Source organism: Arvicanthis niloticus, chromosome 20 (genome assembly GCF_011762505.2).
Source record: "Arvicanthis niloticus isolate mArvNil1 chromosome 20, mArvNil1.pat.X, whole genome shotgun sequence".
NCBI classification, from domain to species: Eukaryota; Metazoa; Chordata; class Mammalia; order Rodentia; family Muridae; genus Arvicanthis; species Arvicanthis niloticus.
This window is the reverse complement of record NC_047677.1, coordinates 1,538,985-1,562,195: the sequence shown is the minus strand read 5'-3', so window position 1 is coordinate 1,562,195 and position 23,211 is coordinate 1,538,985.

Below are 23,211 nucleotides of genomic sequence, written 5' to 3'. Positions count from 1 at the left end.
TCACTGGTATATACATATGCATATTATTTCCCTCGAGTATAGTCCTTTAGGTTCTTTTGTTTACTATTGATGCACATTTTAACTTTTTTTTTTTCTAGTAACATTTTCCAAGTACATGGTTTATACGTGAAAAATGCTTAGTTAAGACATTACAGTATAGAAGTTTTACTGACAGCTGTCCAGACATACGATTGGCATCCTTGTTTTGATGCATATATTTGGAATATGTCCATGGGAAAGTGTTGATTCTTATTTTTCTGTAATTTGCCCCTGAAAATATTCTGTGAGAACGGTTTGGCACGTAGACATCACTTTGAAATACCCATTAGTATAATTATTTTAAAATAAAGATGTCTCATAAAATTGATTTAAAAAATCGCAGAGATAGGGGTGGAGAAACTCTTATCAGTATGGCAGAACTAGACTATTAACTAACACAGACCAAAAACTGAGGGTGAAATTGCAAACAAAAGATAATCAGTGTATTTTGAGCATGCTAATCTGCAGTCTCTGGAATGAGGCCACTAGTATTTGGAAATTCAAAAAAAAAAAAAAAAGTTTAAAAAAATGTTTTAAAAAGCTTGAAAAAAATTTTTTTTCTTAAAAAAAAAAAGAGCTGCAAAATGTACAGTGATTTCATTTGTAGTTGAAGATACTTATGGAAGATGATCACCACTGTTAAACATTGTAGTTAGAAGAGTCCTGAAAATAGAGCCCAACATTTCAAGACAAACAACTATCACATAGAGACTACTACTTTGTACCTCCTTTGGCTAATAATGTTACCTCTATACTCTCTTTTGCCCAAGAAACTCCATTTTTTGTATAAGTTGTGAAGACACTAATTGTTATGGTTAGTATTGTCAACTTGACAGAATCCAGATTCATCTCTGGTCACGACTATGCAGCATCATTCTGATTACTCTAATTGATATGGCCTTAATTGTGAACAGGGCTGTGATGGGATATAACCTGGAGCTATGAGCTAAAATCAGCCCTTGCTCTCTAAGCTTCTTTGGTGACAGTATTCTATCACTGTAACAACAACAGAAGGAAGGAAGGAAGGAAGGAAGGGAGGGAGGGAGGGAGGGAGGGAGGGAGGGAGGAAAACCAAGACACCATTAGTAAGATACTTGATTTCTCAAAAGCTTAGTGTCTTCATTAATACTATACAGATATGAAAATCAACTATGGAATTGTAAGGATTAAATTATATGACACACATCCTTACAAACGCAAATGCTAGCACCATATACAGGAATCCATAGATAATCAACCCAGGCTATTTTCCCTACTTTCTTCTCTACCAAAACTACTAATGTCTGTGATTTCCCAACCAAGGTTGGACACAACCTCTACCCAACGGGTTGTGTCCGTTTCTCAGGTGATGTCTCCATGTTCCTTTGCATTTTCTTGTCTATCTCTGTGGAATGGATATAACCAGCCAACTTATAAAATGGAAGTTTTCTTCCTATACATTTGATACATTTAGGAGGGAGACCCAGATATCACTTAATATTTGTTGTTCATGTAAAGACCGCCTATTCAGTCACAATTTCTGGTGTCACTCATGTCTTTTCCTCAGATGTATAATAATTTATGTGAGAACAGTGCTTGTTATGTCTGATAATAAGTGATATGTTAATTATAAAAAGCATGACTTCTACAAACAAATTTTGGAGAATCTGCAATTATGTGGTGCCAGGATAGAGGTAGCAGGGGAGAGACTGGTGGCATCAGAATATTTTTTTTTCAAGAAGGAACTTCGCACACACAAAATGATTCATATGGATGCCTACTAGATACTTAAATGTGCCATATCAAAAGAGGAAATTATGTGTTACTAAAAAAACTAAACATTTTCAAAATATTTTAGAAGCATAATAAGATGAGAAATGACATGACCATTAACTCATTCTGTCCTCAAGAAATAAAACATGCCGGGCAGTGGTGGTGCATGCTTTTAATCCCAGCACTTAGGAGGCAGAGGCAGGTGGATTTCTGAGTTCAAGGCCAGCCTGGTCTACAGAGTGAGTTCCATGACAGCCAGGGCTACACAGAGAATCCCTGTCTCGAAAAACAACAAAACAAAAAAACAAAAAAAAAAAAAAAAAACAAAAAAAAAGAAAGAAAGAAAGAAAAGAAAAGAAAAAAAGAAAGAAAACATTACAAATGGGGATGCTCCTGATTATATTTATGTGCCGCTTTATTGTTAGAAATGAAGGCAGCTAGTGTACAACCAACAGTCTGTGCTGTAATAGCTTCAGTTTACTGCCATCAAGTTGCAAATTGTGCTTAAAATTAATTTTCTCGAAGCACTTTCTCCACTTGTGTTTGTGTTGCACTGCTATTGGTTAACATAAATTTATCACATTTACTATGGAAAAATGAAGCCCTTTATGCTGTCCATTGACACTCTTGATCACTGATAAGGTTGACAACGTTGCTTTCCTTATTGAACAATGAGATAAACTCTTCTAGATAAAGTTGCTTTCAAGTCTTTAAAAAAGTCACAGTTGGACTATCTACCTATTTATATTGAGTTGTGGATGGCCTATAATTTTTTAATATAATTACAAAATATAGTGAGGAACTGTCATTCCTTGAACCAATATATTTATGAAATTCTTCGATATTAAGCATGTGGTGAGCTGGAGATACTTTTGGTACGTGCCTAACTAAAATTATATTTTGTTTTTTTATATAGGTAATAGATTTTCCTGTTAAAATTTATAGAATATATAGCTTTATCTTACACCTGCAATGCCTCTACTGTGATATGTAATTTTTCTACATAAATACATGTTTGTTTCTAGACTTTAAGTTCTGTATATGAATTGAAATATCTACACTTGTGTTCCTTGTACATACTTTTAATTGTAGCATTTGGAAATAAGTTGTGATATTTGTGAAGAAACATTTTATTCTTTTCTTCAAACATACTTTTGCTGATCTTAGTTCTTTATTTTTCTATAAATATTTTAGGGTCATTATCAAATTTGAATGATAAATTACATAGCCACACTAATCATGAGGCTTTGCTCATATTTTAGAAGTATGTCATGTATATCTGTATGAGCTTCTTCATTGTTAATAACTTTCTCAGTGAAAATACTTAATTTTTGGCTGTATAGTACTTTATTAACTGAGATTATATTTCTACTGGATAAGTTAGTGAGCAACCTTAAATCTCATCACTATTATTAACCACTCTTAAGTTATTATTATTAGTCCCACATAATTATGATAAAATCAATGGGACAATCTTGCTTCTGTTTATTAGTGGCTTAGAATCAGTTGAAGGAAAACTACCCTTAATGTTTTCATTGCAGGAGATAATATTTCCAGTACTAAAAATGTTTTAGGTGTCAAAGAACGCAACTGAAAACATTCATATACTAGTAATTTTGGGTCTCAAATAATTGATTACAGTTAGGCTAATGGAGAAAGACAGGTCTTTGTAAATTTAAGAGTTGTGTCTTTTGCTGTGTGCAAGAAGATCCATGATTTTTTGTAAGATTTTTCAGATTTTTTTTTTACACTACTTACCAGATAGGGTTCTTTCTGAGATATTTATCAATGCTAAAGTTTTAATTTTAATTCTCCAGGAGTACACAAAACACTTTCGTTCATTTACTTTATCAGCTGTAATATGCAATGGAATTTTCTTTATTTAAATAGTTGTACACTGAATAATTGAACATAACAATGCATGAATTTGAGAAATTATTTGTTAGAATAGTCATGGACAGCAGTCGTTTTACTTCTTGCCTGCTATTCAGGAGAATTAAAATGAAAATTTATTCAAACTTGAACTCAAACATATTAAAGCAACACAAAACATAGTTTTCCAATGTATATAGGTTTTTATATAGGGGTCAAAATTCTGTTTCTGTGTGGATGAGCAGTTATGACCTTGGCTCGCCAACTTTCTCCCTAATAAACCTCTGCTAATTGCATCCAGGTATGGTTTCTCGTGATTTTTGGGCGGTCGTGATTTCCTAAGACTTGAGGAAGGATCTCCCGAGTTTGGGGGTCTTCATTTGGGGACTCGTCCTGGATTTTGCAACCTGGGAGGTGAGGGAACACCGAGGTTTTCTGCTGTCTGGTTGATGTGTGATCTTTTGTCTAAATTGCCTGGTTTCTGGTTTTTCATGTGGTGGGTTGTCTAAATTGTCTGATTTCTCGTGTGCCATTTTGTCTAGGTTTGTCTAAGTTGTTTGGTTTTTAAGTTGTTTGTGCCCGTCTGTCTGAATTATTTGGTTTCTGAAAAGTGCACTTTCGGTTTGGACTGGCAGCTGTTTCTGTCTCCTGAGGGGCAGTGAACCATTTCTGTCTCGAGAGGAGATAAACGAGTGACTGACAGACATGTTGTGAGGTCACTAGGTGCTACACCCCCAGAGACGTCTGGGGGTTCATCTAGGTGCCGGAGAGGATGTGGAATCCCTCTCGGCTGGCACTGGTGATTGAGACGGGTTTTTGTTAGTCTCTGTGTGTGTTAACAATGGGGCAGAGAGAAAAGGTCAGAAATGGCCACTGCAGCCTAGGGCAGCGGTTGTTGTGCTCTCACTTGTTGTGCTCCCGTGACAGTGTATCTATTTTTGGGATGTTCATTGCTGGCGTGTTAGAAATCTGATAGACTTGGCCCAGCATAGGCTGGCCAAGTCGTCTGAATCTGTCAAATCTGAATCTGTGAAGACTGACCACATTGTCTGGTTATTGGAGTCTTACTTGGAAGGCAGAGGCAGGCGGATTTCTGATGCCCTTCCTTATTGTGTAACTTGGTCTCTGCGCCTGTGGCAGGGGCGAGAACTGTCTGTATCACCTGGTTTATGTGCTGCCCATGAGAGGGGTGAGCTATTTGTGTTGTTTTGTGTGTGTGTGTGTGTGTGTGTGTGTGTGTTTTCTTGGCAAATTGTCTGTGTTAGCTATTAATCTGTGTTAAACATCCTGAGTTAAAAAGAGATAACATGATCGCCAGCAGAGAAAGAGATGAAGCCACTGGTACAAGAGTGCTGCTGCAGAGGAGAGAGGCGGGCAGGTCCTTCAGTAAGGGGCACACACTGCAGTTAGTGTTTGGACAGCCCGCCTACTGCATGTAGGGTACCCTCCAGGTAACACCACACGGAGGGTGCACTTGCTCAGCCCACACTTAGCGGGCGACAGCTCCTGATTCCCCAGCACAGCCCCCTTGAACCACCCAGCCACGCAAGTTGGCCACCACCTAATTTGGTGTGTGTGTGACTGTACTGGGGACCACAGGGTCACTGCTGTAACGAATCGGTGGCTTTCCACCTGCCACCTATGAAAATAGATAGGGCCCAGGTAATTAAAAGGCTTGCAGTGGAGCCAGGGCAGCTAGACAAACAGCTCCAGCAAGATTATTCACCTGAGAGTTATAATTATATATGTTTATTAAAAAAAATAGTGAGTGAATAGTGCTGAGATTTTGAAAAGAGAAAAAGTGAATAAGTAGCGCTGAGGCAAGTCATGTGACATGACTCCAGCTTAACTCTGAACCAACAAAATGGCCTGCTCCAGGTCAGACAGTTCAGGCAGGTTGCCTACTACAAGAAGTTACAGGCTGTCCTTAGTCAGAGAGCCAAAAGAATAGGCCTTCATTTTGATACAGATACAAATTTATAGTAAAAAGTAAGTTAGTAATCAAAGCAATAGATAGGCCAGCATACCTCAGGCACCTAGATCTAGTGCCCAATATAGTCACCTAGATAAATCTAATAGAAGAATACCCTTCCCCCTGATAAAAGCCTTTCTTCTGCAAGACCCTTGTAGGTTCTGGTCTTCAGGAGTGAAGAACAAGAGAAAATACCGGGAAAAGAATGTTTCCTCAGACATGGGGACCCCATCAATTGATCAAGCCATGGTCAACAGCGGGTTACAGAAGGTAAGGGACACCCAAAGGCCCACGCCAGATCCCGTTGATAGATCTTGTGTAAGAACATGAGACCCCATTAATTTTGACCAAGGCACATGAGGTTAAACAGGGAGGCTAGAGACACTACAACATAAGTCATTAGAAGGTTTAATTAAGTCTAGAAGAAAGGAGTGGAGAAGGTTTAGTGTAAGTCTAGAGGAGAAGAGTAGAGAAGATAAAAGGTTTAGTGTAAGTTGCTGAGACTAGAGAGAGGTGAAGAAAAAGAAAGGTGACGAAAAAATTTACAGAAAGCAGAGAAGAGGGACTTCAATCAAAGGGAAATAAGAAACTCCTTGAAAAAGACCAGTGTGCACATTGCAAGTGAAGGAGCCAGCTTTGGGGTCCAAGAGGGCCCCAACAAATAGAAGCCAGGGCCAGGAAATCCCAGGCCTTAAAAAACATTCCAAATGGCGAAGATATTAGCTCTGTGTGAAGTCAGCTATTGAGATAGACGGGGAGGTTTGGAGCCACCCAACTCTTGATAGACACAGGGTCCTCCTCCAGGCCAATGGGCCAAAATATATTCATGGACTACCCGAAAATGGTGGACTAAGAGATGGGCTGGATATCCCATTCATTTATGGTCATCCTAGACTGTTCCTACCCTCTGTCGGGTTGAGACTTACTCCCCAGGATGGGGGTCCAGATACACTTCCTACCCGACAGGCTGCAACTAACTGACAAGAACTCACGGGTAGAGGAAAGGCTTCTCCTACTGACTCCAGTAGGGAGCCGAGTTAACCTGCTTTACAGACAGGGGAACAGTTTTCTCCATGCTGGTCAGAGACAAGCCAGCGCTACTGTGGTGGACACAAATGTCATCTGGACTGACTCCCCACCCCTGAGATCGTCGGTGCAGAGAGCAACCTTGGAACCTGGGGCCGACAAGCAGGTATGCTTTTGCCACAGCCCATCCCATACCAAGAGAGGAAACCCCGATGAAGCCAGCAGCTGTAAGTAGTCGTTGCCCAGGACACCAAAAGGGAGGAGACTCAGTGGCCTGAGGCAATAACCGGACAGATCAAGTGGCTTGATAAATGAGCCCTTCCTGGTTTTGGGCCTAAGAGATGGCCTCACTTAAAACACAGAGTAAGAGAAAGAACTCAGATTGCTAGCCATCCTGCCAGCTACTATCTAGAAGAAAAGAGGCAATGGTGCACACAATAAGAGAGAACTATACTCCCCAGAAAACAAAAGACTTACCAGACTAAATACACAGACTCTTAAGATATGAGTGCAACCAAGCAGCCAAGAGATTTAAAGCATATAATGGACCTCAGGTTTTGGGCCAGAGAAATAATAAGACAGTGTAAGATATGCCAGCAAGCAAACGCTTATGAGACTTAGAATAAATAAGAAAATACCTAGGAGAAAACAGCCTAGAATAGGGACCTTCTCGAGGTTTCAAGTGTCCTAGGTAATCAGATCAGATAGCAGTTTTAAGATAAGTCAGGAATTGTCAGAGATATTAGAGACTAATTAGAGGCTCCACTGTTTATACTGTCTCCAAAGCTCAGGACAGGTAGAGAGAATATACATAACCCTAAAACTAAATTGCCCTCGGGAACTAGTGCTGGCTAGAGTGTCCCTTGTCCTTGTTCCACACCCAGAACGTCCCTTCTTGTGTGAGAAATGATTTTTCAGGCTACTAAGAGATTGTTCCTGGCGCTGGTGACCGTCTGACCTCCTTGAAGTCCACCAACACCTGTGCCTGATGCCAACTGGAGAACATCCAGACAACCTTAGCAACCCCTGCTGTTTAGCTCAAGGTCACCTGCTATTCTACAAAGAGCAGCAGGCCTTGACTCCTGAGACATCCCCACCCTAAAGACACAGGGGTAATGCAACCTTAGCAGGTGGGGCTTAGGGTGTGTACACCCAAAGTTAAACGACAGCTTGTGATTCCAAGATTGAAATCGAAATGTGAATCTAGAGTTATATAGATTAGTTCCTTTTGCAATTTCTCTTTATTGTATATGTGATTTTATGTGTATGTAGACAACTATGTGCCACAAAATATGTTAGAAGTCAGAGGATAACTTTGAAAGTGTGTTTGAAAGGAATAAGAACTTTTTGAGACCCCCCTAGCCAATAAAATAGAGCCCGAAGACCCCTGCTAACAGATACTTAGTGCCTAAGATTGATAAATGGTGAGCTTGCAGTTCAAGATTAACCCTTTATATATCTACTTCTGTCTTAGATGAGGCCAAAGATTATTATATACTTATCCAGCTAGTTCCCCGGGTTTACTACCACCCTTCAGGTACTCTTGAACTGAGTTTGAGATACACCCTAGATGCTTCCCCAGAGAGCCTATTTTCCTTGACTCTAGCTGTTACATTGAGACTAGGAGTGGCCGCAGGTGTGGACACAGGTGCTGCTAAGAGGAGTAGACTTGCTGTTTCTTAAAGAAGGAGGTCTGTGTGCTGCTAAGGTTAGACCAGAGACAGAAAGATAGAGAGGCGCAGCAAAATTGATTCGAGAGTTGGTTCAATAAGTCCCCTTGGTTGAGAACCCTATTATTCCCCCTTGCTGAACCACTTGTGAACCATAGGTCCTTACATTTTAAATAGATTAGTAACTTTTGTTAGAGGAAGGATAAGTGCTGTTCAGCTTTTTGTGTTGCACCATCAATATAGAGCTTTAGGTCAAGAAAATTATAATTATGATGACACTGGAGTTTAAACTTTTCTAAAGATCCACATCAGAAAAAGTGGGGTGAGAATAGACTTATTAATAATTGAGTTTTTATGATTAAAAACATAACCTAATCAGAAAAAGTGGGGATGTAGAGTGAAAAATTATAGAGACCACTTTATGAAATATATATATATATATATTTATATTATATATAATGTATATAATGTATATATATTCTGAGTTTATTTTTCAGTGTTCCATACCTTAGGAAATCCATTTTCTTCTTTGTAAAATGTGTGTTATACCAGAACTTAATATTCTGTGAAAGTTAACTTAAGTCTTATTTTTGAACCGTGTACTGTGCAGTCATTAGGCAATCCTCCTGGGCCATTCTTTTATCTTTTATGACTTTTGATCATCGAGAGGCATCAGAAAATTCAAGGTTATGTTCTTTATGAATATGAATCATTTATGTTACCAATTATGATAAAAATATAAGCTTTAACATTAACATAAATTAATAGTCTTTTAAGAGAAATTCAGGAGTAATCCCAGGCTGAATGGTATAATACAGATACACAGAATTGGGGTGAGTCATAGGGTGCTAGAGATGAACATTTCCTCAGAAGACATTGTGGGTCCCCCTCACACAATGGCAAATAAAGAACTGAGCCATGATGTAGAGCGTGGGTATAATAATTTGAGCCAAAGAACAACAGAAAATAGAAATAATCTGATTTGATAAGTATTGTATGCATGCATTGGAATTTTATACTATACCACAAAATGCATGCAGCTATTAAGGTTTAATAAGGTGTTGACTGATACATAATTATTAGCTTTTATAGTTATGCTAGATATTTCAATAATAGATTTGTAAAGAAAAATGTTAACCAGTTTTTCCTAGTATGAGTGAAGTTACCATATTCAATTTCTACAGCTAATAATTTCATCTGAAATGTGAACTTCTTGCGTGCCAGTTGTTTAAGTGTTGGAGGAATATTTACCCAAAGTAATTTCTTGTCCATCCCCACAATAATGTTTTTTTTTAATCTTAGTAGATGAATTAGATTCTTAAAAAACTTAACACAAACATTATTCTTCTTAGGTTTTGTAATCCACCCATCTTTATATCAATCTCTCATCAGCTTTAAAAGAAAGTTTTAAATGGACCGTCTGTCTGACTCAAAGTTCTATTGCTGTGAAGAGCTACCATGACATTATAAAAGACACCATGACTCTTACGAAAGGAAGCATTTGATTGGGGGTGGCTTACAGTTCAGAGGTTAGTTCATTGCCAGAGAGAGAGAGAGACACTGGGCCTGGCTTATATTTGAGACCCCAAAGCCCACCTCCAGCAACACACTTTCTCCACTCCTATTTCAACAAGGACACACATCCTAATAGTGCCACTCCCTGTGCCTATGCCTATGTCTATAGGGGCTGTTCCTATGTAGACCACCATATGGAAATGGAAGATTTTTTAATTAATTGATTGATTGATTAATTAAATGTATGTGACTACACTGTTGTTCTTTTTAGACACACGAGAATAGGGCATCAGATCCCAACACAGATGGTTGTGAGCCACCATTTGGCTACTGGGAATTGAACTCAGGACCTTTAGAAGAGCACTGAGTGCTCTTAACCACTGAGCCATCTCTCCATCCCCTCAAATGGAAGATTTTTAGGAAAATTGAGTTCCATTTACTTTTGGTTTTGAGCTTAGCCTTTAATAGCTGAGCCATCTCTCCAGCCCAAGTTCCATTTTATATAGAAATTATAATATATACTGCATATATCCCATGATTCTAAAAAAGTAAAAGACACCTTGGCTTCTAAAAATAAAATGTCTCAATTTGAATAAAATCTGAAAATAGTTTCTGCCGAGATGGCTCAGTGGTTAAGAGCACTTCTTGCTCTTGCAGAGCATCCAGGTTCGACTCCCAGCACCCACACAGTGGTTTATAGCTCTCTGTAACTAACATCAGATCCAGGAATATAATGTCCACATATGACCTCCACCGGCATCAAGTGCACATATAGTTCACAAATATACATATAGGCTAAGCACTCATACACAAAAAAGAAAATGAATAAATACCCCCCTTTTTTAAAAAAAAATTAAAGATAGTTTTGGGTTGTATGACCTAAGGAATGAAAGGGCATATGAGTATTCTATGGCATTCTTCCTAAAGTAATTCGATCCTAAATTTAAATGTTTAAATATTTAATTAAATATTTGACTAGTTAATCAAAATTTCTATAAGAATAATCCAGAAATTAGAACATAATAACCCATAGGGGTCACTATTAACTTAGAATTTGAAGATACCACATTGCAATGCACCTTTTTTTCAGTGAGTTTATATAATAATAATAATAAAAACCTCAAAAATAAATATAATTTCAAAGGTACAAAAATTCTCCATTTTACCTTCATTTTATCTTAATATTAAAATAGCAAAGGAACAATATTCCTTTTGCACAGGTTTCCTTTTGCTGAAGACTAAGCTGTTGTGTTCCACAACAACTAGATATTTTTTTACACCAGTGAAGTAAATGTTACAAGAATTCACTACGTCTGGAAAACCTTCCATAAATTCAGAAAAAGAAATCAGAGCCACAGCATAAATAATGACATAGGCTGAGATGCAAAGGTGTGTCTAGTGCTGAATGTGGTATTTCCTAAGAATTAAGAAGAGAGAGAATGACTAATTTAAAAATTCTAAGGACATTTCCAAAGCAGTTTACTTCCTAATGACAGTTAGATAAAGTGTTTATGATTTCATGCCAGCAAGATGGCGCAGCAGGTAAAGCCTCTTGCCACCATGGCAACCTAAAATATAAGATGAAGGAGAGAAAGAATCAGTTAAGCTACTGTAAGTTGTCTTCTGACTTCTATATGTACTAATGGTACCTATACACAAACACATGCAAAAATTCATTTAAGAAAATGGATAAATGTAATTTTAAAATTTAAAAAGATTTACTGACTTCACATAGAGTTCTACAAAAATAAGATAATCATACTGAAAAACTTATTTTGAAATAAAGCATTAATTGAACAAAAAGTTGTATTACAGGAAGAATTGGGACACAGACTTAGTACATGATTTAGTGCACTTCTTATTTCATCTCATCATATCTTACCTCACTTAACCTTAACTTGTTAAGACCCCATACTCAAGAAGAAAAGAAGACGGAAACATGTATAGCTGATCTCATGTCAATGAGGGTATAGTTGCAGAATGACTAACTAAAACATTATAATTTTGAAAGACACAAAATGGACTACTTCCTCATAAACAACTTTCTTTCACCGTGAGGAAAGCTTTGCCCAGGTGCAGACTCCTGTCCCTCACTTGCCACATTCCTCTGTAGGCCCATTGCCAAAACCATGTTACATGTTAGTCCTTAAACCACCACTTGACATAGGAAGCTCTGATAGCTTTCTTATGTGCACTCTCATGAAAGCACAGCCTTGGATCATAGCAGGACACGTTCTAGGCCTCTTTGAAACTGACTTCTCTAATTTTGACACCACTCCTTTCGTAAATAAAATTTTACAAATGTATTATTGTCTTCTCAATAAAAAAAACTACAACAAGATACTGTTCTATATAAATTATATGGGTTAAATGTTGTAAAGTGGGAAAGTTAGCATTTATTTATGCAATAATTAAGACAAGTCATAAGAATATATTATATTGTTATGAAACAGGAAATCTTTTTCTAGGAAATAAGTTTTTTGATTGTATCAAAGCTAAAACTTGCACTAATTTTCCATTTTTTTTACTGTAAAGATCTCTTAAGTTTGAGAGTAAATTGTTAGCCAAGGTGACAACATACATCTTAATTGCTTAATAATTTTTAAGTTAGAGAAATTACTTTCTACAGTAGTAAGTAACATGACCAAAGGTCCCCTTTGGGCCTAGTGCAGCATTGTGAGAAGAGTCATCAAACAAGCTCACCTATTAGAAACATGTCTCCTGCATAGGTTGAAATGCTATGGTATCTACTATTCCTCTTTTCAAAAGACTAATACTTTCAAAAAAAACATTTTGATTCAATGTTGAAAATAAGTGAACTGTCCACTACTACAGTTGGTGACATATACTATTTTTAAAAATTTGCATTAATGAAATGTCTATAGTATGTGTCCAATGTTTTCTTATTAGGATCTACACTGTGCAGTGCCTTTCTTGAGCTATCATAGCTGGCAGCCCACTTGGTCATCAGGAATGATGGAGACTTGCTGCTTTTTCAGATGTCTAGCTAGCAGTGCACTTGCCATTGCAAACTGGTTGGTAGTTCACAAATTGGATATGAAAAAGACTGAATTAAACCTCCTTAGGTTAAACATTAAATTTCCCCTCCTCTTTAGTGTTGTGGGGTATTCATCAGAGGAGACTGCTCAGACATGGTTTAAGTCAATAGAAAGTATTAGTTGGCCCGTGATGATTCTGTTGGGTGTTTGTGGTCCCAATGTAGTGCTGAGGTTTTTTTTCAGGGTTATATTTTAAGTATAAAAATTATGTTTCGAGTTAACATATTTTTGTTAACAAGAACAGAAATAGAACTAATGAAGTTTAAAAAAGGCAAGGTTAGTATATTTTGAGACTTTCCCAGAACTATATGGGCTTTAATGGATTAGGCCTTTGTTTCAGTTTTGGCATGTGGCATTGCCTATGTGTTGAGTTTTATAGCTTGAATGGTATATCCATCAAGGAGTCAGTTATGCTAAGATCTTGGGGCCTACTAAGTCTGTGTCCTATTACACTTAAACCTAATGTTCGCTTCAGAGATTATGTTATGTCCCATCCACTGTGGCTGGAATTTGACCTGACGTGGGGAGGGACATGAAGGAATGGAGAAAGAACACATACATACATAGACACTATGGAAAAAAGCTTTGTCAGGTGGGCTGTATGCACTCTGATGGTGTGGCACTGTCTAATGTGACAGTCAGGACTTTCCTTGTGTTTATGATGTATAGCACAGAAGGAAAGATTGAGCTAAACTCAGGAGAAGGTGTCTGAAGGTGAGCAATCTCAGACTGTAACCACTCAGGATGATGAAGCTGGTTTTTATACACAGTCATCAATCATTCATAAGCACTTCTGCTTGTACAGACTGTCAACATTCACACTCTTACTCTAGAGGAAGGTTTTGCCCTCCCTCTGAATGGAGGAAAAAGCTTTGCTATTTCATGGGTCTGAGACATTGGTAACATTGCCCATGTGTGCTGGCTATGTCAACTAGACACAGTGTAGAGTATCTAAGAAGAGAGAATGTCAATTTAGAAAATGCCACCTTAAGATCTAGTTACAGGCAAGCCTTTAGGGCATTTTCTTAAATTGTGATTGATGTGGGAGTGCCCAGTCCATTGTGGGCAGTGCTACACCTGAGCTGGTGGTCTTGGGTGCTATAAGAAAGCAGACTGAGCAAGCCATTGAGAGCAAGCCAGTAAGCAGCTGCCCTCCATGGCCTCTGTATCTGTTTCTGTCTCCAAGTGTCTGCCCTGATTGTCTCCAGTGATAAATATATATGTAAGCAAAATAAACCCTTTTCTTACCACAATGCTTTTGGTCATGATGTTTTGCCAAGGTAATAGAACCTATAAGACACTGTGTCAAACAATACTCATTTACTCAGGAATTCATCTGCACTGTATACATTCACTTAAGATTTCTTTAGCTCCTCACAATGATATATAAAATTCTTTTCTATTCTCTGTATGTTTCTGTTTGTTTGTTCGTTTGTTTGGTTTCTTTTCAGCCAGTCCTGTTTGATTCTATCCTAGGTCTCTGGGCTATCTTGCGTCTGGTTCCTGGCCAACCTGGCAATGTCAGGCATGCTCTCATGGCTTGAGCCTCAAGTTGGAATGGTGATTGGTTCACCACTCCCACAAGCTCTGCTTCATCATTACTTCAGCACATCTTGCAGGTAGGACAAATTGTAGGTCAAAGGATTTGTGGCTGAGTTGATGTGCCAGATCCACTCCTGGGAGCTTTGCATGGTTACAGAAGATGGCGGGTTCAGGCTCTGTGTCCTCCATTACTGGGAGTCTTCACTAGGGTCACCGTCATAGATTCCAGGGAGTTTCCACTGCACTGGGTTTCTATATTACCCCGAAATCCCCCCCCCTCCAAATTTGCAGTCATCTCTCTTAGTATTCTCTTCCTCAATGCCTTTCCCCACTTGACTCTTCCTGTTCTCATTCCAACCCACCCGAGTCCACCCCCCAAATCAATTCTATGTGATTTTTGATTTGTACTCAGGACACATAAAAAAAATGTCAATTCACCTCTGAGAAGGACTCAACAGACCAAAGAAACAACTCACCTAAGTCTACCTTGTGAATCAGTGAGTGTTACTGCAGTTACTGAGAGGAGCACGGGTAGCTCATGGGGAGCCACCTCACTGGTAAGCCCACTCCTACAGGGTTGATGACTCCCATCAGCTGCATCAATGGAGTCCTCTGCATATCTTGCTGGCTTCCACACCAAAGTATTTACCATCAATTGTTTACTGGTTATGTAATTTTGGGGAAGAGCTTATGGGCCTTGGAAGTTTCTCCAACTACCAGAGACCGGCGGGGTTCCCTCCTCCCAGAAGGAGGAGGAAGTGTTTCTACTTGGGCACATACCTACACAATAATGGAAAGAAGACTATTAATTAATTCTTCCTGCATTTTTATAGGTTTACTTGGCATATAACTACTATTTTCTTGATGTATTCAGATTTATGCTATGTCAAATTTCTCAGTTATGACTTTTATTATATTGCTTCCTTATTTATTCTGTTGAGGGTAAAATAAAGAAGTAATTGTTCAACTTCTTTGGTATTTATTATTATTTCTGGTTCCCTTAATTTCCTTAAAGCGTCATTTGCTCTGAATATTTTAATTGAAGAGTCTGTATCCTTACACTGTTGGCTTCATTCTCCTGTTTGTAATATTTTGCCATTTCTAAGGAACAACTGCATACAACATTCATATTCTCTTCTGACAGTGTTTTCTTTCTCCCTTTTAATATTCTTATTCACAAAATATGTTCAGTGTCTACCCCTAATAGTTTGCTGTAGGTTATTGAGTGATGTTTTGGTTTAGGGTTCCCAAGAAAAGGCTCAGAACAAGTTTCTTTGACACCTATCTTTTTTAAAGTTTTTATTTTATTTTATTTTATTTTATATGAGGGCAGAAATGGGGCTAGGAATGGCATTTATGAATCACATCATTTTGTCTTGGTGACTTCTAATGTATTTCCCAATCATCTGTTTTTGGGGTTTTGTGGGTTTTTTTTTTTTTTCTGCTTTATCAAATATTTCTGCAGAGGAACGCTCTGCTATGTAACTAATACATTTATTTGCTTATTTATTTACTCGTGTGCAGATGTGCCACAGCAGGTATGTGGAGGCCAAAGGATAACCTGAGGGAACTGGCTCTCTCCCTCTACCATGTTGGTCCCAAGTACTGAACTCAGACCATCAGGCTTGGTAATGGGCACCAATCTACTCATCCACTAAAACTGAGCTTAGTTTCCTCTTCCAGACCTAACAACTTGCTTTTGGGCTTGTCTTATCTCCAATATTAATATTAAATTTCAGTACTTATGTTTTATGATATGTGTGTGCTTTTATGCGACACAAGCTTCATTGTTGTATTGTTATTTTTAATTCTTTATCATAAATTAGACTCAATTTGGAGACAGTGACCCTACTGTTACTGTCAGTTTTTATCCTTAGGTTAGAAAAATTAGAACTATGTTACACAATGGACAGAACCCTAGAGCCATCTGAAAGAGGGAACTTAATTGAGAGATTACCTCCATCAGATTGCCTGTAGGCAAGTCTGGGGCACTTTCTTGATAAGTGGCTGATGTAGGCAGGCCGAGTTCATTGTGGGGAGTGCCAACCTTGAGCAAGTGTTTCTGGGTGACATAGGAAAACAAGCTGCAAGCCACAGAAAGCAAGACAGTAAACAATGTTCCTCTGTGGTTTTGTTTCAATTCTGCCTCCAGTTTCCTGCCTTCAGTTCCTACTCTGACTTCCCTTTATGATGGACTATAATCTGCAAGTTGAAATAAACCCTTTCCTCCCCAAGCTCCTCTTGGTTATGGTGCTTATCATAGCTTCTAGAAGCGTCGAAAACCATATTTTCTTCTTGAAGGAAAACACATTTGCTATGGAAATCTCTAAGATATATAAGACCTTAATCATTATGATCTTAATCACACCAAGGTCTGTTTTCTGAGCTGAATTGGTGTGTTACAGCCATGTCTATATAATTATTTTTCAAACTTTCTAAAGCCATTTACGACAAATACATGCATTTGTATTTAGGAAACAAACTCAGACACAAATCATATATATTGCTCAGTTGGTAAAGTACCTGCTTAGTAAGTATAAGCACCCCCACAACCCTGTGATTCCCAATACCCTTGTGAAAGCTGGCATGTGGCTACCATGTTTAGAACCTTTTCCCCGCTGTAGACAAGTCATGGGAAGATTCCGGGAGCTCAGTGCTCAGCAGCCTAGCCAAATCAAGGAGCCACAAGTTCAATAAGAGACGTTGTTTCAAAATTTAAGATGAAGAGTAACTGAAGAAAATATCCTGTGTCAACCCATGACTTCCATGTACATGTGCACAGGCATCTGTACACACATGTGCATATACCCACATTAACACACATGCACACGTGTATCCCACACACTTGCAAAAATGAAAGGTGAATGAATAAAAAAAATGCTTTACTTTGAAACACTCAAAAACCTTGCTCAGATGATTTTAAATTTGCCAATATTTCATTTCAAAATACAAATGAATATATTTGTTGAAAAAAAAAGTTTCATGAATAATTGTGTAGATACGGCTATCAAATACCGACTCAGCTCAGAAAATATAGATTGGTATGAGGAAGATTGTAATGGTTACGATCTTTGTATTTCTCAGAGATTTCTCAGCAAATTTGTTTTCCTCCAAGTAGAAAGTGTGATTTTTGCTGCTTCCGAAAGCCCACGCACCACATGTGAGCTGTCGGCAAATAGAGCTAGTTCTGTCTTTTACTTTCTCATCGGTAACAATTATTCCAATTGCAACTTATCTGACAATTCTCACTCTGCTGCTCAAGAGAAATAATCTATTATCCTTCCTGCAGTAAACATCTAGAAAATCTAGCTTCCCGGAAAGAAACAAAAAGCAAGGGTTGGTTTCATATTAATAGAACCATTTATCTAGGGCAAGTGTCAGGGTATGGCGATTCACGTTTAACCCTTGGGAGACATAGCTCAATAAAAACTAAAATGCACCTTGTTAACTTGCACATAAATGAAAATTCACTGGATATTATAATCAGCTCATCTATAAGCTTCTTGAGCCACAACAGCAAACAACTAATCCTAACCCAGGTAGCCTTTTCTGGTTTTCCCCTCCTGGTAAAATTGGATTCAATCTTAATTCTCTGCTCCCATGTGCTCTGGGGATGTGCTCTGGAACACCGGCTTGGTAGACCAGAAAAACAGTGCAATGCACTTCGACACAGGTATTTGCTACTGTATTTTCTACTGTGAACTCAAATGCAGCCGTAACGATCATGCTGTGGACTTTCTCAAAAGACAAGTGAAAGGATCGAAGGCTAAGTCAGTTTCTTATTTGAGAAAGAGGGACACACAGGGACCATCTACTGTTACTGGATAGGTCTCTACAAATCTCATGGCGACTTTCACAATAGTAGTAGGAGAAGAAAGGCACTAGTCACACTTTGAACTTTATCTTGCTATCTTAAATTGTGGAAGAGGCAGACCATTCCTAACAAAAGATGTAAACACTGGCTTGGGGTAATGAGTACCAGAGGTCTATCTATAATTGGCTTCCAGAAGCACAGTGGAGGTGTGGGAGAAATGACTGACCATCTATTAAATGAGTGTTCAATCTTTTCAATTCCATATGCTGAAGCCATTCCAAGTGTGCTGGTGACCAGGGAAAGCTCTCTTAAAAGCTGTCCTTTAATTCAGTTGTGCTCCCAGCCTCTTGGTTCCCATCAAACCAGCTTTGATGATACTGATGGCCAAGATGCCCATTCACAAGCGCTGGCATCCAAATATATTTGTGAGTTACCTGAGCAGTGTGATGATGCTTCTCTAAGGTCTTTGGAACAGCACATTTCCTAGATCTGGCATCTGATATACAAGAAGCTATATATAGTTTTCAGTTAGATGAATGTAAACATGAATTTGATAGTTTGGAGAAATAAATGAGCTAGGGTTGGTGTTGAATGGCTTTTTACATTCCTGTTTCCCCCTTTTAAAATAGATCTTATAATGAAAACTTTTTTTTTTGAAACCACAAATTTCTGATGTCTTTCAAGGCAGTTTTTTGAGGAGGTGGTTATAAGATGTAACAGCCAAGAAATCACGTTTTTTTTTTTTAAAGACACTTATTATTTCTATGACAAAAATCCTAAGCAAGTGTGTTGACATTTCTGAATGAATAGCTATCACTAAGCTTTATAATTCTTAGGAACATAGGAGAAAGGCTGTCTCTGGCATCTATTGAGAAAACTTTGGAGTTCTTTTATGTTTCCTATTCCAAACCTCACGTATGAAAAGAAAAATTAGAAAACCTAACACAGAACAATATTCAACTGAATTGTGAAACAGAAGACGAAGTTTTACATTCTATAATACTTTTCTATCTGAGCAGAAGCAATAACTGTGCAACATTGTCATGAAAGAAACAATACTAAACTAAAAACAAACCTTGTGTCTATTGCACAGGACCCACAAACCTTTGTTATCTATAAATATGTGAGGGAATGGTGTTCCAGGAACAAAGGTGAACCTGTGATACTTTTTAGAATACAATTTTTAAAAGTAGAAAGATGGAGTTGCTAAAAGCCACAAGTTGTTGCTAATTAAAATTGTTTTCTTTATGTTTTAGAAATATCCATGGAACGTGAGGGTTGTTTATTTTTGTTTTGTTTTTTTGTTTTTTGAGACAGGGTTTCTCTGTGCAACATGTTTTAAGGTTTGAAGCATTAAATGATAGGATTAAATAATCCAAAATGTATGCCTTTTTTACCTGTTTGTTTTGAGAAGGCGATTTTAACTGAAGCCCAGACTGACTAACCTGGAACTCATTAGGGAGCCAAGGCTAGACTTGAACTAATATCAATATTACTGCTTTAATGTCCTCAGTGTGAAGATTATGACTGTGAGCTACTGTGGGACTAAAGAGATAGAGAAGATAGGTTTTAGGAAGAAAATTGACTATCTTTAACAGGAGATACTTTTATTCAGTGGGAGTAACTGATAAATTAATTGAAACACCTTATCCGTCATGTGATTTTTAAATAACACCATCACTGGAGGCATACTTTTGTCATTTATGCCTCAGACTCTGAGGGGACTTTTAACTTAGAATTTTGTCTGAAGTTAAAAACAATTAATTTGGCACATCTGCCACTCTTCTAAAAATGTCCATGGCCTGTTTTAGCTGCACAGGGATTGATTTTGATTCCTTAAGAGCTCTACAACGCTTCTTCAATAATACTGTCTTCTGCAGGCTCCTGCCATTTGACAATATAATTGGTTTTATTTTCACAGCTTGCTCTTCCTGTTGCATTTAAAGGCAGAAGGTAGGTTTTATAAAATGCAAGCATTATAAAGCTTGGGAGATTTGTGTAGGCATTATTCCTGCTAGTCAATGACTATGAGTGATTTTGTACAAATAAAGGCAATGTTTTGTTTGAGAAAGTAGAGCAGCTGAGCAGAGCGGTGGAACGGCTCTGCTAAAAATAGGCCGAGGAATATGTGTGCATTTATTTCTGCATTAGTGGTTCTGGTCGAAATAAAGGCTTCAGTGTTTATAGATGTTCAAATTTCACCTGGAAACTACGTATTTTCATGGGTAGAACATAGTTTAGCCAAATTTAAGAAGGTGGATTTGTTTGATTAAGCTATTGTTTGATGTGTGTCATTTGGTGTGTAGCCTGCAATTTAAGAGAAGTTATATAGCATCCTCTAAGTACTTGATGTGAGTGATCTTTGAATATAAGAAACTCAAAGAGGTATTTAATTATGTATTTTATTTAGTTTTTGGCATTTTGAGACAGGGTTGCATTCCTACCTCAGACTGGCCTCGAATTTGCTGCGATCCATCTGTCTCAGTTTCTGTAGGGATGAGGGAAAGGTATTCTTGCTGTTTTTGATCAATGACTGATCTCTTTGTAAAAGATGCTTGTTTATAAAATTTAATATTTAATTTTATATCAAACTAAGAGAGTTGACACTACTAGATCTGTTCCATTTCAACTGTAAAAGCCAACATGTTTTTGGTGGTGGTGGGTTTTGGTGCCTGAAGCATCTTAGATATGCATTTTTTACCTTTGAACTATGGCCCTCACTCCAACAAGAATATTTAAATTATTTTTCAAGGCAGCCCCTTTGTCTTACATTTAATTTGTAGGCACAGACCTTTTTTTTTTTTTTTTTTTTCCAGAGCGAGGGAAAAAGTCTGCTTATCCCCTCATTGCCATTGCTTTTGGCAGTGCTTAGATTACCTGCTATCCACTATTATACATATTTAAATTGTTGGTGTACAACATAAATGTCATGTCAAAGGGTCTGAAGCAGTTTACTTTTGAGCCAAATACGAGTGACCATGAATGGGGAACATGTATTTGTATGTCCTGAACAACACATTCCATCATGGAAAGTCATAAATCAGGGCATTTTTGAATCTGGGACGAGAACATCAACTACGTGGTTTCCCCAGCAAAGGGGGAGGGGTATCTGCTATGAGTCTCAGATGTTATTTAATGGTATCTTAGCCTTCAGATTGGTAGAAGCCTATGGTCTGTTAAGTTCATATATTTGAAAATGTTTTATTTGATAGTCATAGGTATGTTAGATCAGACACAGAGATGGGAAATAATGACTATTAGCTACAGATAGCCGTAGATATCTGTAGTTAACGGTATGTAGTTGATGATGCGGTGGATGTGTATCCATGACATTCCAACTCTCTACATCACAAAGTTATAATTTATCAATTAGAATTATAGAATCTTTAACCTAGTTGTCCACTCTACGACCCCGTAACAGTAGTTCACAACATTTACTAATGATTTAAATAAAAAATGTTTTTTGAAATTTAGAATAATAGGTAATCTTTAGTGTAAGTATGCACCATGCAACATATAATAATACTTAAAATAATAAATATCCCAACATTTAAAAAGATTGGAAATTCAAAGGGCAGGGAACAAGACACAAAGAAGATAGAGAATGAGAAAAAGGGGGAAGGAAATAAGGGAGGAGGATGGGAATTTGCCCTTGGTGGACAAAGGACTGCTTTTGTATAGAGAGGAGACTGACAAGGCCCATACAAAAATGGCAGTTTATAAAAATATGTAGAGGAATTTCCCTTAATTTTCTGATTGGCTAATAAAGACAACAAATAGCCAATCACTGGGCGAAAATGAGGAGGCAGGTTTTACGGAGAAGACAGGAAGAGAAGGAGAGAGGGAGGAGTTGGAGGAACTGGAGGAGGTCAGAGGAGGAGAAGTTGGAAGGAATATGGAGCAGAAGAGCATGGCCTGGAGCAACTGTAAGTAGCAAGGGAATTTATATCTGGGGAAGAAAGTGGCGTAGAGGCATATCTGCCCAATATAGGCATGCAATTTATAAATATATAACTGAGTTTATTGGGGTTGGAGATTTACCAAAACAAAGATACAAGGGGAAAGCACCGTGCTAAGATGAGGTGTTGAGCCGGGCAGTGGTGGTGCACGCCTTTAATCCCAGCACTTGGGAGTCAGAGGCAGGCAGATTTCTGAGTTGGAGGCCAGCCTTGTCTACAGAGTGAGTTCCAGGACAGCCAGGGCTACACAGAGAAACTCTGTCTCTAAAAACCAAAAAAAAAAAAAAAAAAAAAAAAAAAAGAGTGAGTTGTTGAATTTTTATTGGGCATGTTAATTAGGTGAGCCAAAGGGGGATTTTGATTGCTGGACCTCAATATTTTGAGAGGTAGACCTTGGTAGGCAGCCTCAGGAGGAGGAAGTGACCAAAGAAGGGAATAGACCTTGGGCGATAGCTTGAGGAATGTAACCTAACAGGGTTTTTTTCTTGTTGTTGTTTGCTTGCTTGTTTTGTTTTGCTTTTTAGCAAGGTAGAGGTGATGGGGAAGAAGGGCAAGGCTGCTAGAGCCAAATGCTCGCACAGGCTATTATCTCTACAAACAGAATTAGAGAAAGTGGGTCCTATAGTTAAGCTCTGCCCAGGTGTGGAAGAGACCCTCCTCCTGGCTTCTTGCAGAAGATAGTCTATCTTGATTGCCTTTGGATCAAGATGTATGACTGTCCACTCCTCCAGCACCTTGTCTGCCTGGATGCTGCCATGCTTCTGGGAATGATAATGGACTGCGTCTCTGAAACTATAAACCAGCACCAACTAACTGTTGTCTTTATAAGAGCTGCCTTGGTCATGGTGTCTCTTCACAGCAATAAAGCCCTAAGACAACTGGGAAAAAAACAGATAGATTATAATTGTGTGTCTTAGGACCAAGAATTAGCTTTAGACCCTTAGTAAAATCATCACCGAGGTGAGAATAACACATTTTGTTCCGGGCAGTT